Genomic DNA, 25,913 nt, shown 5'->3' on the forward strand with positions numbered 1-25,913 from the left:
TCCTTGCTACTCAGGTGAGATAATTCCAGAACTGGCATTTTTGCACCATTCTCTACAGTTTGCTGATGGGATTAAGCTCTATTGCTTTCCATGATAGCTGGCTTAATAGCGACCCCTTCACTGGCTGCCATCCTTTCCCCATCTCACTTCCCCTCTACCCAAGTAGAGTATGAGTACCTCCAAGTATACCACTTGTGGTTGAACCCTTGTCTCAGGATCGGTTTCTGTGGGAACCCCATCTAGACAGGTCTGGCTCTGAAATCCTCTCTAAACTCTCTGTTTCTCAAGTGGCGCTTTTCTCAATTATAACTGTGTAGCAGTTTGTGTATTTCATGCCCATGTCCCTGACTATGTGGTAGGCGTCCTGGAAGAAGTCCTTCGTATCTGTCTGGTTCACATGACACCTTGCAAATTTAGATGCGTGATAGGTGTTTATTTTAAAAAACAAATGAATGAAGTCAGTGAAATCTATATCTGTGACTCCCAGTATGTATGATCTATGTGCTTAGAGACCAAATGGGTCTGACAAAGCTACTGAGAGTTAGTAGGTGGTAAACCAAGGTAGACGCCATTCACAATAAGGTCTTTAGAATGGAGGCTTGAGGGAGAAAGAGCAAATAAAACCACTTCCAGAGCCCTGTTTCTGAGAAGCATTAATATATGCAACCTTTTTCCCGGTTTTCACCTGAAGATTTGCCATTGAATTTAAGAGTAATGCCTTAAACTCAGAGTAAGCCCATAGTTACAAAAAGTACTGCAGGGGTTGCTCATGTAGCCAGGTTAAAAATCCTGGTGTCATTGATTTTAAAAGCCTTAGAAAGCTTAGAAAATTGTAGGAAAAATCTGAAGTCTGGTCTCTTGTCTTTTTTTTTTTTTTTTTTTAATTTATTGTCAGAGATAGAGAGCACAAGCAGAGGGAGCAGCAGGCAGAGGGAGAGGTGCCTCCCCGCTGAGCAAGGAGCTCAATGCTGGACTGGATTCCAGGACCCTGAGATCATGACCTGAGCTGAAGGCAGATGCTTAACTGACTGAGCCACCCACGTGTCCCTGGTCTTTTGTCTTAAAGATTCTTGGGTCCTGCAAACAAAAGGATAGACCCAGAGAGTCTAAAGAATCACCTTAGTAGACATTTTATTTAATGTTTGAGAGATTTTTAAGTAGCTTCCCTCATCCACGGCTGTTTTCTTAGCTAATTATTCTTACCATCATCATTATTATTAAAACTCCAATTTATTTTCTGTATACTTTCCTGTCAAGTGGATGAACCATATTAGCCTTACCTTACTTTGTGTGTTTAGGTTGTTCCTGATTTTTCACTATTATAAATAATATTCTGAAAGGAATCTCTGAGCCTAAGATTTTCTGTATTTTTCGATTACTTCCTTAAAGAAAAATCCGCAAAAAAGATTTACTCCCATCTCTTTAAGAAGTTAAGAGATCTTTTTATGTTTCTAAGAAGGTTTCAGTATAAAAAAATAAAAAGACTTACTGCCTATTAGCACTTCTTTTCTCCAATTCCAGTCTAAACTTTAAGACCTCTCTGATCTTCCAAAACCATGATCTTCTGGAAGAGTCCTCTGACAGTCGGGTAATGCATGAGTATTTCTTCACAAAACAAGTGTCTGTTCTGTTTCTTTTCCTTTGTTGGCTGATGAAGCCCTTGGTCACCTTCACCTAGAATTTATCCACCATTCCAAATCCATGTTCTCATCCCATTTTGCATCTGATAAATTGACCACATTCCAGCTCTTGTCTACGTTTTGCATCGATTTCATCTCTTGTACGAGGTTTTCGTTTCACCTTGAGCCTTCAGCCTTCCCTGCTCTGGTTTTCTGTGTCGTCACTACTGTCTCCTCTCTCCGGTGACATTGCGCAGCTAAATGTCTGGCCCCCGGGCTCAGATCCAGCACCAGTTCCATTTCCTTCCCTCTGCGGCTGCACCCGTATTCTCAAGAGAAGACAAGCTTGTATGCAGAGCATTAAAGAAAATAAAATTTTGGTGGGTGATTCTCATTTCTCTTTTTAGTTTAGATTTTAACTTCCATCTTCAATTTCTATTTTTAATAGAGAATCCACTTTTACAAATATAAACTGTGTCCCATTTAATTTTATTGCAATTAATTGGAGGAACATGGGACAATAAAGTAATATATATGATATGTAAGCATCCACATGTCCATTATTTAAGCAAAATAAGCATTGAGAAGGAATTTTACAGTATATACTAGAAATTTGAATTATCTATATTTTCTAGAATTTAAAAATTGACACTAGCTTGAATATTTTCCAACTTTATTTATTCCTACAATAGAAGGTGTAAAATAAATATGTAGCCATAGATTATATTTTATAAAGTGATGATCCCCCTAATCATCTATAATAAATATACTCAGAAAATTCAAAATTTACTTTTGAAATGAATACAGAATGAACATGCCAGATCATTGTGAAATCATTTAATAAGCCAAGGTAATTATAAAACTCTTTGCCCAGGTGCTATATAAACAAAGGTATCGTATTATGATAGCTGGTTGCTATAGCTACCTGATTTTTAATATGCTTTTGAATGACTTTTAAGTATTCTTGCAAAGTTCATACAGGAGACCCATTTCACACCTAATGAAAATCATGACTAATTAGAGCTGGTAGAACCAGGACCACAAACTCTAATTTGGAGTATATGTTGCACTTTAAAGTAAATATTTATTTCGTATCTATGACAACAAGACCATGTTTGTCAATGACGCGTATAGGTGCTAAGCAAACCGGCATGCTCATCTCGTCTTTCTTCAGCACTTACTTTATGTGGGTCAGGGGAAGAAGGTGAGGATGCTTACAAAGTCCCCAGAGGTGTGTGTGTTCATTGATAGCATTGAACTCAGAAAACGTCCAGATGTTCAACTTCCATATGTTTCTCATTGGTAAGTGGTGAGAACACAGGAGAACCAGCTCAGGAGCTCCGTGTTTTCATGTATGTCTGCATCTATGTCTGTATACCTGCGTCTACATCTATTTCTGAAACGATCTTGTTGTATTTTTATTTTTTGAAGATTTTATTTATTTATTTTGAGAGAGAGAGGGAGAGGGAGGAAGCACAAGTGAGGATAAAGGAGAGGGAGAGAGAGAATCTCAATCAGACCCCACGCTGAGTGTGGAGCCCAATGCGTGGCTCCATCTCATGATCCTGAGATAATGACCTGAGCCCAAATCAAGAGTCAGATGCTTAACTGACCAAGCCACCCAGGTGCCCCTAACACTGTCTTTTTAAAAATCTGTGTCTCTGGGGTGCATGGGTGGTTCAGTTGGTCAGGCGTCTGCCTTTGGCTCAGGTCATGATCCCAGGGTTCTGGGATCAAGTCCTGCATGGGGCACCTTGCTCAGTGGGGAGCCTGCTTCTCTCTCTGCCTGCGGCTCCCCCTGCTTGTGCTCTCTCTCTCTCTGACAAATAAATAAATGAAATCTTTAAAAAAAAATCTGTGTCTGTGTCTGTTACTGTAACTTCAGCTATGTGTACATCTATCCTTTGCCTCTATCTAAAGTGATGCCGACGTGTTAGGTGTGTATATCTGCATGCACATGCCTGTCCATAATTACATCTGTGCCTTCTCCTGTGCCTCTCCTGTACGTCTGCACCTATGTGTACATCTGCACGGACACGTTCAGCCGCCTATGCGCCTCACCAGTACCTACCTCCACGTTCACCGCTCTGTAGCACCATCCACGGCCTGGATGGACTTGTGCTGAGGGCTGAGGCTGGCGGGCGGGAGTTACCGTGCAGTAAAGCAGTGCAGTTACCGTGTCTCATGCATCCAGGCGCCCGGATCCACCTACCTGCTCTTTCTCCCTCTGCACTTCCTGGCCTGCTGCCATTTCCAGGGCCGTTTCCTGCCACCATTGGGAATTCAGGGTCCATTTCCAGTCTTCCCCAGAGAGAGCGGAAAACCCTTCCTTCCCCGCTTCCATCCCACAATAATCTCCCTGGTGCCACATCTCTGCTCACACTGGCAGAAGTTGCCTTTGTTACTACGCAGAAGTACCTACCTCCTCTGTATTCTGATTCCCTTTGAGAATAGGATTTAGGCTTTCTTTTTCTGTATCCAAATGACCCATTGAAATACGCATGTTCCCAAACTGAAAGTTCAGTGTTCCTTCAAAATGACTTCTGCCTCTCCTGCTCAAAGAAAGGAAAACTGCTGAGAGCTGTTTATTCATTTCCACCTCTGAAGCTTACAGAATACTGGCTTCAGAAAGAAATACCGTATTTTTTCATTGCTGCCAGTAAAACATTATGATCAAGGTGCTACTTAATTTCAGTGCGTTGTCAGGATGCATCCTGTTCGCAGGCAAGCCAGGCCTTTTGGAAATGCAGTGTGTGGAGCGAGGGTCAGTTGGAAAAGATCAAGTGCCTGCTACAGCCCTACCTACAGCTCCGTCTGGCTGTATCCACTGAGTTGGGGCGCTGACTCACTGACTTGAACCTTCAACTCGGGTCCTTCCATCCCTTCCACCTCCTCTGACCCTCTCTTTCTGACCTACACTGAACCACCTGACGTAAATCTTTGGATTTCTTCTCTTTGCCTCTGCTTTATGTCAGTCTCTCATCCCTGTGCATGTTACCTCAGCTCGGCTCTGACCCCAGTTCTGATCGCTGCTTAAAATGTTTTCATCCTGTTTCCCCCCTGCATATAGTCCTCCAACATAGTCCTCTTGTCTGCAGCTTGGTTTCCACAGTCATAACGTGACCGGTTCTTGTTCATTGTCCTCTTGCCAGCCGGTACAGAGTGTGCTGTAAGGAATGGGTGCACTGAATTGCAGAGAACTCAGCTGGTCCTCTAGTCAACTAGCCTGGACCTATCCAAATTCCCAGGTTCACTTGTTTCCTTCACACAGCCTGCAACCAGTGGATGGGCTCTGCTGGCCATCTCCTGGCCATCTCCTGGCCACAACTGCCCACAGCCTTGCTCTGCTTCTGCGCTTGTCCTTCCTGAGACCTGGAATTGTGTCCTTTCTCAAGGTGTGGGAGCGCCAGCTGCAGGGCTGCAGAGGCCCTGAGCTGCTTCTCTTCCCTCATCAGCGGAGGTTTCCACTACTGTCCCTGCCTCGGTGTACCTCTCAGATAGTGCTTCCACTCACTACCTCTTTCATTGTTCACCTTGCATCTCATCTCTCCCATTACATAAGCAGCAACATCTCCTGCAAACACAAATTCTCCTACTAAGTTCGAAACTCCAGGACTGGGGCCTGGCAAGCTCTTTTAACAAGCACTGCCTATGATTCTGATGCTCAACTCAATTTCTGAAAGTGCTGACCTAGACGATAAGCTATCTAAGGACAAAGATTTGATTTTTCCCCTGACACAGCAATAGGGCATTGCAGGTGGTAGTTTTGTAACAGGAGCTATAGTATTAAATTACTCTTTTCCCCCACTTTGGTTTCTTTTTTTTTTTTTTCCTTTTCATTTTTTAGTGCAGCCTTTTCCATAGCTCTCTCAAGCTGTTCTTCTTCTTAGCCAGGGATGACAATGCGGCTGAAAGTTCTCTTATAGAAGTAAAAGAAGCATCAAGGTCATGTGTGGTTCCCAGTATTGAATGGATTTTAACCCAGTTAGGATTTCGCAACAAGCAAGTCACCCTGTGAGGCAGACTATAGTGCTGAGTAAGAACTGGTAAATTTCTTATTTGTACATTTAATATTTCAAGAGCTCTGCTTGGTGGGTCAGACCATAGAGCTTTATGTAAGGGGAAAAGATCCAAGGAGAAGAAGAAAGGAGGGGAGGGGACCCATGGTATTATAGAAAGAATGTGATCGAGAAAACCAGATGTATTAGTTTCCTGTTACCACATTGTTTGACTTAAAATAACACAAATTTATGATCTTACTATTTCTGGAAATCAGAAGTCTGAAAAGGGTCTTCTGGGGCTAAAATCGAGCCTGTGTTCCTTTCAGAGGCTCTAAGGAAGAGATCTGTTTCCCTGAGTTTTCCAGCCGCTACAGGCAACCAGCAGCCCTTTGCACTTGGCATTCTTCTCTCATCTCCAAAGTCAACAGGGTGGCATCTTCAGTTTTCATCTTTCTCTGTGACCTCTGCTTCATCCTCCCATCTCCTCTCATCCTGCCACTCCTGCCCCCCTGTCATAATGACCTTTGTGATTGCATCACGCCCAGCCACACAATCCAGATCATCCTCCCGGCTCAGGATCCTTAACTTGATCACAGTCACCAAGTCCCTGTTGCCATTGAAGGTAACATTGTGACTGGTTTCAGGGACTAGGCTGTGGGCGTCTTTGGGAGGAGGCGTTATTCTGCTTACCCCGGCACCCTTGCCACACTGCACGTTGGGACGTGTGGTGGAAATGCAGTTGGTCATTGCGCGTGCACATTCATGCCACAGCTGATGCCCTTGGTCATGTGCGCTCCCTGAGCTCGCAGTCTGACTTATGCGTCCTCATCTTTGCTGCCGATTTTAGAGATGGAGGACAGTACATGTATTATAGGCTCTCCACTTTATCACCTATGGCACAGAGGAGATAGGACTGTTGTAGAAATGTATCTGCCTGTTTTTAATGCAGTCCTCTCAATTGCTTTTTAATTTTTCAATTTGAGAAACCAGAAAGCACATACGAGATATATAGCACCATTCAAAACTGTGATAAGAATACAAATCAAGTTAGTTCTTTGCCAGCATTTCTCAATCAAAGCCCTGGCTGTTGAATAAAGCAGTGTCTTTCTAAGGGACAGACAGGAGCGATCAGACAGATAAGGTAACAGATTTGGGTTATGCAGGTGTGCCTCCTGGTAAGGGATCTCACTGTTCTCAACACACCTGCCCAATGTCGTCTGACATCTCGGCCCACAGAGCAGCTCTTGGGACACCAGAGCTCCTCTCCAAGCCAGGGAGTGGAGATGGGAGGGTTACAGTGTGGTGCTATAGCTTAGTGGGCAGATGACTTTTAACTCATCTGCAGTAACTGTGAAACTTGGAGAACGGGAGACTGGAAATAATTCTGCAGGAGATTGCTTCTGAGTAGCTTGGGAGCGTCTTTCAGAAAACACTAACCTCCTAGGCATCTTTTCCAGCCTAGAGACAATGGGTTACATAAACACCCTTCTGCCGTGGTGTCAACAAAGCATTTTCAGGAAACTTTGTGTAGGTGGGTTCACAAGGCAAAATAGAATCTTTGAAAACATATTTTTCAGAAGTATAAGACTTTCTAAAGTTCCCCAATCTGCTTTAATTATCGGGGGGTGTTTGGGGGAGACATTAATTGCTGGTTGATACTGTGCTGATGAAACTTCTATATTTGGGGTAGAACTAGGAGCATTTGTAAGCAGAATGAGCAACTAGATCTTCCAAGCAGCAGAGCCATGACAGAAGTCATTTCGAGCTGCGTGGAGTATAGGCAAATCGGAGAACCCCACCAGAACCTACATGAAGCAGTGAAACCTTGTAGCAGGTCTGTTTCTTATACCCCCTTGGACACACCTCTCTCCTTCTCCATTCTGTCTGTAAGCTAAGAGGAACTACCCGTAACCATTCTGTCTGTAACCAGTGGACTCCCTGTGTGGACATCTGCCAACTGGATTCATGTTGGCTTCTAGGAGGAGACTGGCATGAGGCAGGAAATCAACCTTGGGATATACGTACTGCCAGGTTCTGGGAACCATGCCTATCCATTGCCACTGAAGATATGCAAGGAGTAGCTGTTCACCGGTGCTCCTGGCCCCAGGGACTTCAACATTCCCCTCTATATCTTTGCAAGTCTTTAGTTTCTTTTCTTTTTTTTAAAAGATTTTATTTATTCATTTGACAGACAGCACAAGCAGAGGGAGTGGCAGGCAGAGGGAGAGGGAGAAGCAGGCTCCCCGCCGAGCAGGGAGGCCAATGCGGGGCTCCATCCCAGGACCCTGAGATCATGACCTGAGCCGAAGGCACAAGCTTAACTGACTGAGCCACCCAGGTGTCCCAAGTCATCAGTTTCTTAAACCATCCTCCATATCTTTCTTTCTGCTGAGATTTTCATAATTATTTTCAATTATCTTATGTTATCTGCTTTACAGACTCTATAGAAAGCATTGTACTTTCTCATGCGGATTCTGTTCATTCCAGTGCATCTTTTTTTTTTTTTTTTAAACAAACTCTTCAGATGAAAGATGAAAGTGTGTTCCCTGCACTGGGCTGTTCCTCCACATGCTGATAGGCAATCCTCACGTAAATGGCTCCCAAGAATAAGGGTTCCTGAGCGGGACCTAGTTCCTTACTGAGAATGCCCTGGCTGGTACCCCAGACACAGTAGGAAATGGTGGTGAAATGCCCCATTTCCTGCCTCAGAGAGAGCTCATTCCCAAACCTGCTTCCATCACCTTGCCTGTGCAAAGTTGAGCAGGGATGCACCCAGAAGTCCTTGTCGGTGAAATGGAGAGATGGAGAGATTCTAAATAGTATTGTTGCAAAGATCAAAGAAGGGGATTAGAGGCACCATCATCATCATCTCCTAAAACAATAATGGAACAATTTGCTCACTTGTACTTCTTTGGAGAAAGATGATCTAATCTGATTTTATATATTATTTTACGCCCACATCAAAACCTTGCCTTTGAACCAAAGTCACTAATTGCATTGTACACTATAGTTATTACCTTCAATCCACATATCTCATTAGTTCTTTACATTTTTTAGAAAAAATTAACCCTCTCACCTAGCATAGGCACATCCTTTTTGCCAGGATGGCATCATATTTACCTTAGCAGACTGCCTGGAAATTTCTTACAGTGTACTCTTTAGAGATTGTTCAAATCTTTCCATTGCTATCGTCACTCTTGTTCAATCTTTGGACATGGCCAAATACTTCTGCTTCTGGAAAGCATCCTGGAAAATATTTTTGCCTTTCCGAGTGCCAGCCAGCAACTCAAATCCATCATTCTGGGGAAATTTTAAAAGCCTTCACAGCTGAATTACATTGCTTTTCTTGTGCTTCATTCTTAAGTGTAAGAACTCAGGTGTGTGTGTGTGTGTGTGTGTGTGTGTGTGTGTGTGTGTGTGTGTGTGTGTCTAGAAGCGTTCTCAGATGGGGCAGGGGTTTTGTCATAATGCAAACAAGTGAATCTTCATGAAGTCCATAGTCAGTAAATTAACCAACTTCCCCTGGTTTAAAAACCCCTCAGTCCCAGGCAGACTGGGACATTTGGTCACCCTGTGTACCGAAAGCACATTTAAACACATTTCTGACTTTAAGGTCTCTGATGCAGCAGAAAAGGAGGTGAAAAAAAGGCAAAGGATGTGGAGTTGGGTCCTCACTTGAAGTTCCATTACCTTGTTGGGGGTGGGGAGACTTTTTTCAAGCATCCAGGGGATGGCATATTTTTGCAACGTTTTAAAATAGAGCCTATGTGCACATCATTAAATTTCATGAGTAGGCTATTTGCATTTCCCAAATTCTCAGTTTTTATCAGGTTGACAGGTATGCAAATGGGGAAAAGACAGGAGAAAAAAAGTCAAGTTGTTGATAAGTCTTCTTAGCGTTACACTGAGTTAGACTAATGGTAAGTCATGTATAGGAAATGAGCTGTCTCCTTGCCGAATGTCACCCAGTTGAGCAGAATGGTTGCACGCATTTTGGGCACTGCCATATTAGGCATCCTTCATGATTTTTTATAGTTTCCATTTCTCTAGGAAGAGTTTCCTTAGGCTGTTTAATAATGAGCTACACAGTGACATCTAGTGTAGGAAGCAAAGAAAAATTGCAGAGAAAACACAAAGGTTGATCAGTATTTAATGCAGTGTCCAAAAGAATTTAATGACTGTTACTGAGAAATAACTCCTTTCTTCCCTATCATTCTCTTCATTTTTTTAATTAGCACAGTGAACAACCTAACAGATAGATGCTCCGTTACAATGTCTGAATCATAGCAGGGGTTAGAAAAACCTGTCCCCATTGGTGCTGTCAGGGCTAGCCCTGTTACAGATCTTCCTTGACTTACGATGGGGTTCCTTCTGATAAACCCATCATAAGCTGAAAATATCCTAAGAAGAAAATGCGTGCAATATACCTAAGCTCCCAAACACCGTAGCTTAGCCCAGCCTACCTTAAACTTGTTCAGGGGCGCCTGGGTGGCTCAGTTGGTTGGGCATCCGACTGGTGATTTCGGCTCAGGTCATGATCTCAGGGTCATTAGATCAGCCCTGCATATGGCTCCACGCTGGATGTTGAGCCTGCTTGGGACTCCCTCTCTCTCTCCCTCTCTCTCTGTCTGCCCGCCCCCCCTGCTTGCTGCCTGTTCTCTCGCTTTGACAAAAAAAAAAAAGTGTCCAGAACATTGACATTAACCTACACTTGGGCAAAATTGTCTCACAGAAAGCCTGTTTTACAATAAAATGTTGACTACCTCATGGAATTCATTGAATACTATACTGATTGTGACAAACATAGTGACAGAATGCTTGTCATTGTATCAGTTGTAGACCCTTGTGATCACGTGGCTCCTGGCAGCTGCAGCCCCTGCCACTGCCCAGCATCGTGAGACAAGATCAGACCGCATATTGCTGGCCCAGGAAAAGATCCAAATTCAAATCTCCAAGTACCATGTCTGCTGAATGTGGATCGCTTTCACACCATTGGAAAGTTGGAAAATACTAACTTGAACCGTCCTAAGTCGGGGACCATCTGTACGTAGCTGAGACATTCTCTATCCTGGAGTTCCCTCTTAAAGAACACATGTTCAGGGAGGTTGTCCTGTTAACCCACACATCGTGTGTGTTTCTGGTCGCCGTGGAAAGCAGTGATTCAGCCCTGAGCTCTGTTTACAAAGGAGTGGCTTCATCTTTGGGTGCTGCTCTTGTGTAGGTAGGGCTGGCCCGAGTCAGAAGCACAGCATGGAAAGAATGAGGAGCTTGTGCAATGGATACATTGGGAAATACGGAGCAGAAAGTGGAAAATAGTAGACATCAAGGCAAATGTTGCTAACCTCAGAATTCTGATCCAGAGCCGGAGTAACCCAGGATCGTCTAGTAGCAGTCACCCCCTCATTAGCCGTATTCTGACCAACGTAACAAACAGAAACCATTTAACAAGTACCTACTTGCACTGGGCATTGCAAAAGAAGCGTAGTTTTCTATCTTTTCGAGAGTTTACTGAGTTAAGAGCAACACTTTTTTTTTTTTTTTTTTTTTTTGCAGCTTTTCTGTCTGACCTCTATACTCCAACCCACTGGCCTTTCTTCTGCTCAGACACATCCGACATGTTCCCACTTCAGGACCTTTGTACTTGCTGCCCCTTTGCATAGAGTGTTGGTCTCTCTGATTTCACATGCCTGGAATCAAGTTAGTATTCTAATCTTGGCTCTTCCAAAAACCGTTTGTAATCAGCCCTATGGATAAAGTAGATATTTCCCTTCACATTAGCATGTAATTAAAAAGAAAAAAAAAAAACTTATCCTTGGGGGGCCTGGCAGGCTCAGTCCTTGAAACATACAATTTTTTTAAAAAGATTTTATTTATTTATTTGGGAGAGAGAGCACAGAGGGAGAGTGTGAGGGAGAAGCAGACTCCCCGCTGAGCAGAGAGCTGGATGCGGGGCTCTGTGCGGGACTCTGTGTGGGGCTCTGTGTGGGGCTGTATGTGTGGCTCAATGCGGGACTTGATCCTGGGACCCTGAGATCACAACCCAAGCCAAAGGCAGATGCTTAACCAACTGAGCCACCCAGGCGCCCCAGAACATACAGTTCTTAATCTCAGGGTTGCAGGTTCGAGCCCTAGGTTGAGTATAGAGATTACTTTAAAATAAAATCTTTTAAAAAATATATATCCTTATTGAAATACTTTATGTGTCTGCTCACTAAAAAACAAAACAAAACCCCACAATGGTATAGGTCCAAATCATGGAAACTCCTCCTTTCCTGCAAAGTGAAAAGGTTATTGAGAGTATCAGTTGGTTCATTTTAACCAAGTGTGGTGAAAAAGATGAGCTAGAAAAAGATCTGGACAATTTCCAAACAGAATTCAGAAAGATGATACAGGGGCCAGAATTGGCTTGGAAAATAAAACTTTCTCATCTCCAGTTTCCCCGAACTTAGATTCTCAAAATAAAAGGTACCCTGGGGATAAAGATCAAATCAAGGCTATATTTCTGTGAACCTTGGTTAAAATCACTGAAAGATTTAACCTGGTGAAGAATAATTAGATCCTCTTAGCTAGATCAAAGAGCTACTAAGAATCTTGAGAACTTTGCTATTAACAATGTTGCTGAGACAAACATTTTGCAGCTATGTCTCTTGGAGTACAAACACAGAAGTTTCTTCTCTAGACTATGCAGAAATTCAGATTTACTAGATAATACCAATTTTCCAAATCATTTTTACTCCCAGCAGCAATATATGAGACTGTCTGTAACTCCCCATCCTTGCCCATAGATGAAGTTAAGTTTCTTTTTTTAACTTCTTGTAATCGATGGGATATGAAATGAAATCTCATTGTGAATGTAGAGGAAATTGTTCCATATATAGCTATAGATCTGGTATGTTCGTGGGAGGAAGTGAGTTCAGAATCCTCCATCTTTAACTTGAAGAATTTCATTGTGAATTAAAACTGCATTTTTTTTTCTTCTGACTCCTACTGAAACTTGACACTTTTTCTTATGTTCATTGGTCATCTGTGTTTTAAATACCTGCTCATGTATGTTACCTATTTAGGCTTTTGTTAATTGATGTCTATGTTTGTACATATACATACATTTATATATATTTATTGGCCCCATTAATACTTTGGTCCCTGGCCATGTTGCCCCTGCAAGGAAAAGAAAGGGAAGAGAAAGAGAAAAGAAGAGGAAGGGAAGAGAGAAAAAAAAGTCCATGTGATTATTAATCCTTGTCACGGGCCACAGAGAATCTGCCAAACGTTGGATTGGAATGACGTTGAATCTGTAGACCCATTTTAAGGAGAATTGACATCTCTGCTATTGACTTTTCTAGTAAAGGTCACATTTTAATCCCTAAACTCAGCTCTTTAAATGTTATTTACTCTCTGTCTATAACTTTCTACATAAAGAATATATAGGATATAGAGCATTCCTCCATAAATCTGTTATATAATAGATTAGCAGATATTCCAACATTGAAGCAACGTTAATCTTCATGTAGTACCTTTCCTTGTATATTGCCTGTAAGATTTAAACATACTTTATTTAGGATTTTTATATCTATGTTCATGAGTGGGATTGGCTAACACCTATTTAAAGATAGCTTTATTGAGTTACAATCCACTTATTGTGTAATTTATTTAAGGTATACAATTTGATGGGTTTTAGTATATTCATAGAGTTGCTCAAGTATTACCATCATCAACTTCAGAGCATTTTTATCACCCCTAAAAGAAACTTTGTGCCCCTTAGCCATCACTCTGCGTTCCCCTAGCCCCTGGCAACCACCAGTTTGCTTTCTGTCTCATTGAATTTGCCTATTCTGGATATTTCAGTAAATGGAGTCATGCAGTCCTTTTTTTTTTTTTTCTTCCTTTCATTGTTTTGTTTGCTTTAAGTACATAGGTTATCTTAGTTAGGATATTTTCCTTATTTTTATACTAAAATGTATTACACCATTACACAATTAGCAGATTAAAATATCTGTTCTTTGAACAGAGGAAGCCATCTGTATAATTGTTGTGCCTGCTGTTTTCGTGTGGGCAGATTTGTAACCATTAATGCTTATGGGATCATTCTTATATTCAAGGTAAGAGTATCTATTCATCTAAGCTACGTCATTAACAGATTTATGGAGGAAAGCCATATACTTTTGTCAATAAATGCAGGAAATAATCAATGTTAATCTGTGATCTTAAAATAAAATCTCTGAAAACCTAGGAATATAATAGAATATTCTTAAGCTGATTCATAGCTTCAAAAATACTGTAGCAAAAGCTACACTCAAGGAATCCTCCTTTCACATCTTGAAGGAAAACAACAAAAGAAGCCTGAAGTCATTTCTGTACCACACTATATTAGCAGTCCTAGCCAGCACAAACAGTAAAACTGCCATTATTTGCAAATGATATGATTGTTTCATTGAAAGCACTAAAGAATCTAAGAAAATACCAGAATGATTGAGGTATTTTCGCAGGTTGCCAAAAATAAGATCAATATATAGAATTCCCATCTTTATGCACCAGCAGCAAAGATTGTTATTTCATAGACATGCACACAACACACAAGAATTATCAAAAAATGGTATGCAAGGATTTTCTGCATGTACTTCTGCAATGCAGGTAGAGAATTAGAAGCACAGGACACTTGATTAAAATTTTGGCCAGGGAACTCTGGCTGCAGCTTTGCTCATGTCTCTCAGATCCTGTGTTCCTATCATTTCTGGCCTCCAGCTCTTGCCCTCACTTTATCGTCACTGAAGCAATTATTCCAAAGTCGCTGGTAAATGTGTTTATCTAGAATATATAAATGTTTTGTACCAAGAATGCTTTCTGGAAATGCAAGTCTCTACTTTTAGTTTAAGTTGTACAAATTTGCTTTCTTTAATGGCAGGAAAAAATATTTAACTACTACATGCTTAATAAATATTTGTTGAACAAACAAATGGAGAAGGTGTAACTTTAATCTGAGTTAAGGTAATCATCGATCAATGATGATGTCTTGTGTTTACAGGACATCTGCCATGTACATCCTTGCAACATTATATCCATAAAAGCCTATTCCATTCAAGTTTTTGTGAGAAATCTAGCCTTGGTTGGCAAGTGTAGTAAATAGAGGTGCAGGAGAGCCCTGGTGATCCCTGTTCCTGGTGTCCTGTTCTTATGGAATTCCCTGTCTGTGAGTGTGGGTGAGACCTGTGATCTGCATTTAACTAACACAGCATGGCAAGGTTGATGGGAAATCACTTCTGGGATTGCATAACTTAGGACTTGGACCTCCCTCCTGGGAGCTGAATTCTGCTAACAACCATGTGAGCTTAGAAGCAGATCCTTCCCCATTCGAGCCTCAGATGACTCCCCCGCCCTGTGTGCTCCTTGACTGTAGCCTCATGAGAAACCCTGAAAGGAGGAACCAGTAAGAGTGTGCTTGCACTTGTGACCCACAGAAGCTGTGAGAGTATAACTGTGTGTTATATTGTCAAGCTGCTAATGTGTGGTCCTGTTGTGATGCATCAGTAGGTAACTAATACAGCAAGTGAACTGGCTTTGGAAGGTGTTCAAACAGACCTTTATGCAGGTGAAGACGTGTTTGAGATAAGATATTTGGGTAACGGATACTAAATTACAGTACTCTTGGGGTGACACCTACCTTCACAGTTCTAAATGAAGCAGAGCTCCTGACCTCGGAAACAGCATAGAGAGCCCCACCACAGCGTCTTTATTAGCAATCCACAGAATCACGGGTCTTGAAGAGTCCCCCAGAGTTAATCTGTCTTATCTGCAGATTTGAGACAGATTAATATCTAAAGCATTCTTCTTTATCACTCCCTTCATGGCTTATCAGTAATGTCTGATAATGAGTTTCAATCCTTGCCAGGCTACAGAGGGAAATTAATGGAGGCAATTAGGAAAGGTTAAGGGGGAGGCAAGTTAATCTGGTTAAGAGCAAAGACTGATTGTGAAACCAGAAAATCCCTCTACCTCCTCTCCCTTCTTCTATCCTCTTCTTTCTTTCTTTCACTTGACATTTATTGAGGTCCCTCTATGTGACAGGCATTAAGCACTAAGTTAGAATAACACCTATGTCTTCTATGTCTTATTTAATAAATGGAACACAGGTCTTATTTATTAACCTATGTCTTTAAAGATCTCAATTTCAAGTCAGGGGTTGGAACAGACACATAATCAAATAATTGTTACAATCAGATAAATGCCAATAAAATCATGTGCCAAGTATTAGAGACAGCCAGAATTAAGGTGACTGTGTGTCCCTGTTTTTCTTTTCCTTTGTTTCTTTGTTTCTTTGTTTCTTTGTTTCTTTCCTTCCTTCCTTCCTTCCTTCCTTCCTTCCTTCCTTCCTTCCTTCCTTCCTTCCTTCCTTCCTTCCTTCCTTCCTTCTTTTCCCTTTTCCCTTTTCCCTTTTCCCTTTTCCCTTTTCTTTTCTTTCTTACCAGGACTAATAAGGGAAGATAGTAGAGAAGAAATAGTCACATACACTTCAGTTAGGAAAACTTAAGGCACAGCGTTATGGGTTGAATTGTGTCTCTTAAAAGAGATAGGCTGAAGTCCTAACCTCCAGTATCCGTGCATATGACCTTATTTAGAAACAGGGCTTTTGCAAATATGATCCTGTTAAGATGAGGTCGTTAGGGTGTGCCCTAACCTAATGACTGGTATCCTTAACTGAAGAGGGAATTTTGGACACAGAGACACACAGGGAGGATGCCAGGTGACAAGGGAGACAGAGATCAGACCAGCAGCTGCGAGTCGAGGAATGCCAAGGATTAAGCTACCTGTAGAAACTAGGAAGAAGCAAGGCAGGACTTTTCCTTAGAGCCTTCAGTTGGAGCAGGGCCCCACTGACACCTGCATCTTGGACCTCCAGCCCCCGGAACTGTTGACAATATACTTCTGTTGCTTTCAGCTGCCTAGCTCGTGGTATTGTATGATGGCAGCCCTGGGAAACTAATACAATAGTGAAATCACACTGACTTGGCCCAGAATGAGGGAGTGATTGGGAATATCCTGTACGAATAAGCAAACAACTTGGAACCCGCAGAATGCAGTTGTTTGCCCTTTTTTATTCCAAGGCAATAGAGATTCAGAAGTCCGTGGGTGCCTCGCTTGTGTTGGGCTGGCAGCATTTGGTGAGCACTGGCTGCCCGCCCAGAGGCACAGTTGGAAGCAAATATTCATGCAGCTCTTCTCTAACTGGGGAAGCCAAAGACAGGCTGGCTGCTCAGAGAGAGGCCCAGGCAAAGATGTGTACAGTCAGTCAGCACACTGAACAGACTCCCGAAAGCTGGAGAATGTGAGCTTTGGGGATTTACTGTGCGTCCTAGTTTATGGTCAACACACATATACAGAAACACATGCACACACATACACACTCCTCAACAAAAGGAAGCTCTTCCTCAATTTGGCAGTCTGAATTGTTCTGGAAAGATTGCTCCATAACAAGAAACACTTGGCTCTCCAGCACCAGCTTCATTCTGTGCTGCCCATTCTCTGGAGCACTCCTGTGGGTCCTCTTGACATCATGGAGGCTCTTCTCATAGAGAGTGGAGGCTCCATGACACAGTTCCTTCCGCCAGAGACCTGGGGGCATCCTTGCTTACTGGCCATTGCCCCCAGCACTAACTGGCAATTGTATCTTCTCCGAAAGTCTCAAGTACACTCACCTCTTTCCACCTCCACTCTGAGCTCTTAAGTGCGAGATGCCATCCTTTCTTGCCTGGAGGACAGGCAGAAGCTGGATTCACCATTTGCATTTGGCCTTCCAGCCTGTGTCCCCATAGAAACCAGAGTGCTCAAATGCAGTGTGAGTTCTGCTGCACCCCATGCCCACATTCTGTCCTTAAGATTCTTACCACTGACCACCCCCCCATGTTGCTCTTGCTATATAAAGGGATCAGAACTCTAGCAGTAGGGGCGCCTGGGTGGCACATTGGTTAAAGCGTCTGCCTTCGGCTCAGGGCGTGATCCTGGCGTTATGGGATCGACCCCCACATCAGGCTCCTCCGCTAGGAGCCTGTTTCTTCCTCTCCCACTCCCCCTGCTTGTGTTCCCTCTCTCGCTGGCTGTCTCTATCTCTGTTGAATAAATAAATAAAATCTTTAAAAAAAAAAAAAAAAAAGAACTCTAGCAGTAATGTTCAGGTCCAATCCTGGGCACTCCCCTGCCTCACCTTACCTCACTCTCCCCCTCCCTGTTGACCTAATGTGCTTACTCCCTCACTCACCCTACTCTGTGTCTGCTGGTTGTCTGCCTGGGAGGCTTTGTTCTTGTTCACCCTAAATGTCACTTCATCCTGGGCAATGCTGGGCCCCTTGGTCAGAGGCCCTCAGCGTGTTGTGGAATTTTGCAGAGCATAACTTGTAAAAGATGCTTTGTTTTTGAGGTTCTCTGTTTAACGGCTGTCATCTGCATGGGATGTCAGCTCCCTGGTGGCACAATCCACATTTGTTTTGGTTCTCTCTTGTATCTGCAATGTTAAGAACAGTGTTTGTTGAATAAATAAGTGAAGGGATTGCAATAAAGGCAATGTGTTTTGAATAATAATTGGATTCTCAATTCATGAACTTGTTGACTTTACAGCAGGATGATGTTCTTAATTCTTTTGTTGTTTAGTATTCTGCTTGGTGAGCTCAGTGAGCATTAGGATAAAATGATCTCTTCCCCTTTCTCCAGAGTTTGAATGAAATGAAACAATGAACAATGCATGCTAAAATGTGAATCTTCAGGGAACAAGACAAACAAAGACACTTGGAAATTCACTCTACAGTAAAATCCATCCATATTCATAGCAGGGGAATGTCAAATAGGAAAAGCTCGAATTAGCTTCAGATAAATATCAAAAGTGTGAAATCCATTAAAATAATTTAAAATTATGAAAGCCTATACCATTATGTGATCATGGTTCCCAGTTCCATGGAAAATCTTTGTCAATAAAAGCAAAACTGATTCTAATTATGGGTCCTATTTTGTCATGCTATTTCATTATCTGTAATGATTCAATTTACTGATCATCATTAATATTTATTGAACTTGTATGATGCTTAAAGCTGTATATTTACCTCAATGATAATAAACTATTTCATGTGTAAATTTAATAAAATGTTATGGACAGTGCCATAAATGAGTACTGTTGAAGACCAGTCCGTGCAAGAAAACCTAGGGCTATGCTGTCCAATGTGGTAGCCACTCAGACCCTATTTAAATTTAAATATAAATTAATTAGAGTTAAATTAAATTACAAATTCAATCCTTAAGATGCATCAGGCATATTTGAAGTGCTTAATAGCCACATGTGGCTAGGGGCTACCACACTGTACCGCACAGAGAATTTTCCATTCGTACAGAGAGTTCTTTTAGATGGTGCTTGTCTAGGGAGCTTTCTAAACTGTATCCTTAATACAAATCAGTAGTATGCTTCATTGTTTTATTTGAATAGTTAAACTGGATTAGCAGACATTTAGTCGGCGGTGGAGAAGAGTTGTCACAGTTTCCTACGGCTCTTTGCTGCATCAGATTCATGTAGCTGCGATCAGCAAACCACACACATCAAATCCAGCCTGTCCCCTGTTTTCTAAGAGGAGGTTTAATTCGGGCACGCACTTCCTCATTCACTGACGTGTTGTGTATGTCTGCTTCTGTGCAGCAACAGCAGAGTTGGCTTGCAAAGCAAAAAATACGTACCGTCGTCTGTCCATTTTCAGAAAATGTTTGCCCACCTCTGGTCTGGATCATTGTGTCCCACAGAGTCTTGATGGATTGGCCATCCACCAGAGAGGGAACTAGGAGGGATCACAAGTCACAGAGACTCTAGAGAAGGAATGATATGTGTGGTTGGAATTATGTTCAGATATTCAGAGGGCTTTCATCTAGAAGAATGAAGACAGCAAGGCAGAGTTTACGGTGAGGAAGAATTATGGTCAACACATGGGAGTAAGTTTTTAACGATTGGACTGTTTTCTAGATGATGGGACAATGGCTTTGAAAGATTAGAGCCTCCTTATTACTACAAAGTGTGATGCTGAGTGGAGTAAGGAACTGATGGACATTTGTAGAGAAGATTCCAGCCCACGTGGAGATGGATGGCATGATTTCCCAGGTACACCTTTCTGCTTCACAAATCCACTGAAGACCCTGATGAAAACCCCTTTCCAAGAAAAATACACTTACACTGATATGCACAGTACCTTCCATGAAATGAGTTCAACAACCTCTGAACTATGCATCTCTTAACCCTCAAAGAATTCATCCAATTCCCAAATTCAATGAGGTAAAAATATTTTCAATTATGTAAAACCTACATCTAACAAGAATTTAAGACAAGTCATAGTTACCAGTCTACTGTTACATGGTACAGAATTTGGACACATACATAACCTGTTTGAAATGCCTTCAAAACATTGTCTTCTCCAAGGAATGATGAACAGAGTCAGTGCTGACAGCATTACATTTTCATTTTCATGGATAGTTTAGCACTGAACTTAAGGTAAACATTTAAACTGCTGAAAACAGGAATGTCTGTGAAATAATCACATTTGTGCAGGCATTTTCTTGCATTGCAGCCATTAAGTTCCATTTTGGGTTATCCTAATGACCAACTTTACATTCCATTTCAAATCCTTTCTCTCCTATCCACCTTCTCACCAAGGTCGTGTGTTGGATAATGTTCATTTTTCCTTTTACCGAAAAAAATACTTTGATTTCCTAAAGGACTGAGATTTAAACTTAGAAAGTTTAAGAAAGCCAAATCAAGTACTAAGAAAATTCACGAATGAAAAATGTCTTAATATTGTTATGGGCATTTATTATATATCCAAATCATATTATATCATCAGAAATCATAATAACACCATTATGCTCTGCAATTAGATGCTTCAGTAGCGGCTTATCATGTGTTTACTGTAATTACAGCATTTGACTAATTACAGCAATTATGCCACTTAGTGGCTGAATTCTTAGCTCTGAATTCCATTGATTGGGTGGACTTTCTCCATAATTCTGTGAGGTTTTGTGCCCTAAATCTGGTGAATGTAGGCTTGAAATTTATGTTGCTAGATTCTTCTCAATTTCCAGCGATGATTTTAAGGACTGGGGATGAATATGCCATTTTCATTTGTATTACTATATCAAAATGTGTAGAGGAGGACAGATTGTTCTCTTCTGGCCCCAACACGAAAACTGTGCTAGCCGTAGGATAAGTCCTTGTCTTCAGACCAGGGGCTCATGTCTGTATCCTTCCTTGGGGGGAATGGTTGCACTGAGCAGACAGGCTGCTTCCCCAAAATGAGAAGTCAGTTTGGTAACTTGATAAAAATAATCAGTTTGATTGGCTTTCGTTCCTCTGACAGCTCGTTAAGCTAAATGCATGAAATAGGTGTTTTCTTTGTGTAGCATTGTGCAGCTGAAGTCCAATCAGTAACACATCCTGCGAACAGAGGTTGAGCTACAAACTCAGTCCACGGGCATGTTATCACGTGCCTGTTTCACACCAGCCACTGTGCTAGCTGCTGAGGAAGGCATGACGCACTCGAGACACCGGCCCCATGTCCAGAGACTAATGTATCGGACCCTTTTGTCTTGTCCGTGGGGAAAACTTAGACTGCCATTGAAAACCACATAAAAAATGGTTTAAACTCCGTAATCAGCTTTGGTGTTATCTCCACAGTTCACCTTTGAGAAGAAAGGAGTGAATCACTTGGGTTGAGTCACCTCTCCTGATTCCTTTTTCAGTAACAGTGACATTGCTGACAGCAGGGGGAAGGAGAGGGACCCTGGCAATTATGTTCAAGGCCTGGGTCTGCAGCTTGAAGGCTGTCAGACTTCGTAAAACTCACTGAATGTCCAACCGACAATTTTCTCATATAGATAGTAAGGGAATTTAAAATAGTTACTTCCCAGGACTTTGATGACAGTTAAGTGGGAAGAGGAGAGCTCTTCATAAACAGTGTGATAGACAAATACATGGAACTTTTGTCTCCTCTGTTTCAAGAAGAAACATTGACTTGATGAAATAAGTCACTCTTTTTCCTAAGAATCAGAGTTCTTCGATATGATGCCATTGACTTCACTGACACGAATGTCTGCAACTCTTTACAGCTTTTCCCATCAGACTCATTGGTTGAAATAAGAGGGTTTGAAATTGAAGGCTCTGCGGAGTGGAGTCTCTTTCAAAATTAGAATAGTAAGAATTAGGTAATCACATAAAACTAGTTGGAACTTGACAGTAGATCTAAGGAAAAGTATCAAATATTTACCAGTAATCAAAATTTTATCAACAGCTTGAGAACAGAGCAGACTGTCACCCCACATCAACTTTAGTATCTGGTATTTAGGTTGCAATTTCTATTTCCAAGTTGTGTTACATCATTAATTAGTTTTGAAACAACTGAGTATTATAATAAGATGGGAGAGAGACATGGAGTAGAACAGGACACACACATATATCTTCTTTTTAATTTGATGGTGGGCTATTAATAATGAATAATAATTGACATAAATGGGTATTCATAAAACAGTTATTGTTTCAGCATATTCTGAACAAAACTTTTAATGCATTCCATTTGATGTGTCTATATTACTAATTCAAGAGGGGCAAAAAGTGTGAAGCCGTGTCCTGCATATTTATCTGTTTCTTTTGGCTACCCTTGCCCTCTGAGGAGCTCACTTCTACTGTGTTGAGCTTTTACTCCACTGCTGTAAGCATCCAAAACCTTTTCAGGGGCAATGCAATGTGGCTTTAGAGAGTTATCTTTAGACCGTGATCATTTCTTTTTACCAAGTATGTAAAATAATAATTCCCAAATGACAATAACAATTGAAATAGGCTGGGTTATTCTATAACCCACAGAGGGGCGCCTGGGTGGTTCAGTTGGTTAAGCATCTGCTCTTCGGCTCAGGTCATGACCTCAGGGTCCTGGGATCGAGTGCCACATCAGGCTCCCTACTCCACGTGGAGTCTGCTTCTCCCTTTGCCTCTGCTGCTCCTCCTGTTTCTGCGCGCTCTCTCTCAAATAAATAAATAAAATCTTTAAAAAAAAAAATAAGCCACAGAAGTGTGAGCTAAAAACCCAAACAAACAATGAAATAGTATTCCCTCTAATATTTCAATCAAAACTTACCTTCACTACACAGGAAGTCACTTCAATGGTGTTTACACAACAAAATGGGAGGGTTACATTTTGCTTTGTTAATGTGTAGCCCAATCAAACTTCACTTTGAGATAGTTAGTTCAGAGAATGTTGTTTGGAAGGCATCACTTAGCATTCACTGCTCTACCATCGGGTTTTCCGTTCTTCGCTTTATTTCTGTTTTTGTTTTAGTAAGCTCCACGTCCAGTGTGGAGCCCAACGTAGGGCTTGAACTCATGATCCTGAGAGCAAGACCCGAGCTGAGCTCAAGAGTCAGATGCGTAACTGACAGAGCCGCTCAGGCTTCCAGGTTTTCTGTTCTTCGGATGTGAGTCAGTATTTACCTACACGCTTCCTTGGAACAGTTCATGCAGTGGTGCTCAGCTGGTTGTCACCCATGTTAGGGCTTATTTCGTCAGAGTCCTTAAAAACGGCTCCCAGAACTAGACCTCACTCTAGATGTGGCTTGTCAGGCACAGAGTATCATTGTCTGTCTTCCGGCCAGACGATACATTCCCATGGGTGTAGCATGAAATCGTATCCGTTGCTCTTGCACACCGCGTTCTTGGTTCCTGGGGTGGTTGAACTCATCCTCCCAATGTATGTATTCGTTTTTTGTTTTGTATACACATGACAAAATGTTTGGGTGTGTAAATCACTCTCCATTACTTCGGAACACAGTGGAGGTATATCATTTTGATCAACAAAGTTGGATCTTTTCTCCTTTCAGTAAAATATCTGTTTGTTCCTTTGATTTGTGATATAGAATATCAGGTGTTAAACTTAGCCCAGGATTCGATTGCTGATTTATCCATTTATTAGCAAACTATGGGTAATTTATAGGCTTCCCTTTGAACAACAGGGATAAATTATATTTTAAAAGATTCTTGTAAGGGTTAAAAGTGATTATAAAGTGCTTACTGCAGCACATAGGACATCATAGTTATTTAATAAAAGTTGTCATAATTGCTTCTTTTCAATTATTCTGGTGGCTTCCTCAAGAAAATCAATTTCTTTACACTCAGTCTCTGTTCCTATCCTCTGTGTTTTCTGTATAGGCACCAGTCCTCGGCTACTACTCTCATTCAGCTTTTGCCAGAGACACATGAACTCTAGGGATTATTGAGCCCTGGCTTGGCCAGCAACAAAAAAATATTTTTGACTCCCAAAAGGGAAAGATCTCCTCACATTCATGGATGCCTTCTGTGGTGTTCTCAGGATGATTTGTCCCTTATCTGGAATCTCAGAAACGCCTTGTGTGTTCTATGACAACATGTATTCCAATCACTGTACAGCACTCATTACGACAACTGTACGAGAGTGCTTCTTTGGAGCAGCGGACTTCACAGGAGCCCCATTGATTCCCCATGTGCCCATCATGGTCCCTGGCTTTCCGGGAGCTCGACAAGTCCTTGCTCAGTGAATGAATAGAATGAGTGACGGGTGGTTGGCTAGATGGATAGTTCCACTAGGATCTTTCTTTGTAGTAACACAGTGATCCAGAACATGATAGCACGCTTGAGTTATTTATTTAAAATCTAATCAGGAATTAGTGTGGTGCTAAAAAACCTAGTTTCTTGAATATGCCCTTTGTTCCCTTTTTGAAAGCTGGGGTGTTTGCCAGAAGTCTGTCTGGGATTTCACCTACTCTGTCATCCTCAAAGTTTGCTGATGGGGTTTTTATGCTCATGTCTTCAAGTCTTCTGAATAAGCTGGGATATAGTGTGTCTGGGCATAGATGTAATTTATCTTAAACAATCAGGTCCTCTCTTATGCTCACTCACAGTGGACGTTAGTTTCCCGTGAATCATATCCACTTTGAAGACTGTTCAACTGCACGTTCAAGACACAATACTATAGAACTATAAAACTTTCCCTCTGCTTCATTCAACACTGTTTTATCTGCCCCACGTGTTGGATCTATACCTCCTTTGCTCCATGTTTTGCTTCAGATCCAACTTTCAAAATCATTGTGCTCTTAGAATTTTTGCCAAACCTATTAAATGATTCCTAGGATTTACCATCTGGTGTATGACTTGGAGTAAGAAGAAAAAAAAAAAGAACATCGTGAAAATATGCAATATGATTATGATTCAGGGGGATAAGGCAAAAATGCCCTTATGTCTTCACCATTCCTTGTGACATATAATCCCCTTTACGGCTCTGTTCTGGAGGGAAGCACTGCATTAGTTATAGAAGCAGTGAAAGGAAAGAAACACTGTTCTCTATTAGAGTTCTCCCAAAGGCAACTTGAACAGGCGGCATTACCCTTCAAACAAGCTTTTGACTGCTGTAATTTGCTGGAAAATGTATCTAGAAGCCAATTACTCTTTAAATCACTTGTAAGAACTTAATTTTGAGGGAGAAAAAAAATCTAGAAATTTACATGTGAATGGGCTTGACTTCATTAGCATTTCATAGACATGCGTCTTCTCAAGCATGTGGAGTGAGGGAACTTTCCAGCTGAAGTGGAAATTCCACTCTCTGCATTTGCAGTTTCGAGTGAGCAGTCTTCCTTATTGCCTTTGAATTCCACTCATTCTTTGGCTCTCACTCCCAAAAAGTCATCCTTGGTGGGGTTTGCTAATGAGGTGAAGAAAACTGCCTTTGCTACGTAGGAAATCTGTGCTGTACTCTTGAGGCAAATTGTGGAGGCAGCACTCGGTTGGGTTCAGTACCCTGTGCGGAATATGGGCTGTCTGATTTGTTATACCCTGGGCAGCTCACAGAGGTATGACTTGCTCATGCCCTTCTAGCTGATAATAACCTGAATGCTGGAAAAATAGGGGGGAGAGGTAGATAAATTATATCCTATCAGGAGTATCATATTTGGTGCCATGTTTCCAGAGCAAGTGAATAAATATTTACTGAACACGTAGTAGTTGAAAAGCCACGTGCAAGGTATTTTAGATAAACTGAATCATACGAGCTTCACAAATATCCTCATGTATTATGACTACCATTGTATTTGGAGCAGAGACAGTAAATTACTTTCTATACAAGATGCGGACATCAAATACCAGGATGTAACTCAGTTCTTCCCATTCCAAGTCCTGCCTACTTGACCTGGCACCATGCCTTTGGAGATTTTCAAATCTGTGTGTGAAGATGGAACCTACCTTTCCCAAAGGACAAAAGATTCG

The 25,913-nt window shown here is 41.6% G+C and overlaps 1 long non-coding RNA gene across 1 annotated transcript in view; it reads left to right on the forward strand.

Annotated features, from left to right (window-relative positions):
• The window catches only part of LOC123802749 (uncharacterized), a 476,053-nt gene that overhangs the window by 395,094 nt on the left and 55,046 nt on the right, over positions 1-25,913 (forward strand). Inside the window, exon 5 of the long non-coding RNA XR_006782632.2 lies at positions 19,608-19,742. This is a non-coding gene — a long non-coding RNA (uncharacterized LOC123802749). The remainder of the gene's footprint in view (positions 1-19,607; positions 19,743-25,913) is intronic.

This window comes from Ursus americanus, chromosome X (assembly GCF_024610735.1).
Source record: "Ursus americanus isolate L20-20 chromosome X, mUrsAme1.1.p, whole genome shotgun sequence".
NCBI lineage: Eukaryota > Metazoa > Chordata > Mammalia > Carnivora > Ursidae > Ursus > Ursus americanus.